General features: G+C 60.6%; 1 protein-coding gene across 1 annotated transcript in view; it reads left to right on the top strand.

Moving 5' to 3' along the window:
• PAPLN (papilin, proteoglycan-like sulfated glycoprotein) overlaps positions 1 to 1,110 on the top strand; it is a 49,564-nt gene that overhangs the window by 8,159 nt on the left and 40,295 nt on the right. The gene's annotated exons all lie outside the window — the stretch shown is intronic.

Below are 1,110 nucleotides of genomic sequence, written 5' to 3'. Positions count from 1 at the left end.
CGGTGAGTGCGGCCCTGTCGGGCCGGATGGCCCTGCCAGGGGACGGGTGGCCCTGCGAGGGGATGGGTGTCGGCTGGGGTCCCCACCGGGGCCCCCTCCCATCCCCCCTCGTCCTCTGGCGGTGGCGTTAAACCCAGGAGAGGGCCAAGGTCGGGGAGATGGAGTGGGAGGAGGTGAGTTTTCAGTCTGAACTCCTTCAAAAAGAGGTAGGACAGGGCTGACCTAGGCGCCCAGAACTGCTCCCCTGGCCGGGGGTTGGGGGGGGGTGCAGTTTGCAATTGCAGGAATGGCACCCCCTCAGCATCACCCCCTCAGAAGGTGCTGGGTGTAGCTAATGCTGGGAACCCCTCCTTGCGGTGGTCTTCCCGGGTGGGAGGAGGGGGGCCATGCTGGCACCAGCTAAGGTGAGAGCTAGGTGGCCCCTCCACCAGATGTCAGGGACCAAACCCTGCTGCCCCTCAGCCTTGTGGGCCTAGGGGCTTGGGGTGCCAGCCATTCCACCCCCTGGGGGTGAGCATCTGGAGCAGGGCTGCACTAGAACATTCTGGGATGCTGGAAATATTTTCCATCTGTGCTTTCGAATAAGATAGCCACGGTGTCCACGTGGCTGTTGAGCACAGGAACAGTGGCTAATGCAACTGAGGACCTGAATTTTTAAATTTGATTTTAATTAATTTAAATAGCCAGACGGTCCTAGTGGCTACCTCACTGGTGCAAATGTAGAGAGTGGGCACAGACAGCTAACTGGTGATCCAAGTAGCTGTTTCATTAACAGGAGCCAAAGGACAGGGCTCCCTGGAGAACCTGCGTGGATCCTGAGATAAGGGAATCTTCTACCCGAGGGAGCTACATGTAGGGAGCAGGCTCACTGCTCTACAGTTAGTCTGCAGAGCTGGGCGTGGCCCTGCCAAGTTCCCTGGCATTGCCGGGGTGGAAGGCACAGGGGCAGCCAGGCCCCCGCCTGCCCTGGGGAGCTCAGCCTTGCCCTTCCTCAGTGAGGCGGGAGGGAGAGGAAGGACTGAGAGTTCTGCCAGGGGTGGGCCGGTTGATGCCGCTCTGGGGGAGTGTGAGCTGAGGATGAGAAGGGCCGGAAGGGCAGGGGGGTGGACA

This window comes from Myotis davidii, unplaced genomic scaffold (assembly GCF_000327345.1).
Source record: "Myotis davidii unplaced genomic scaffold, ASM32734v1 scaffold17, whole genome shotgun sequence".
Taxonomy (NCBI): Eukaryota; Metazoa; Chordata; class Mammalia; order Chiroptera; family Vespertilionidae; genus Myotis; species Myotis davidii.
This window is presented reverse-complemented; position numbering and strand designations above follow the sequence as displayed.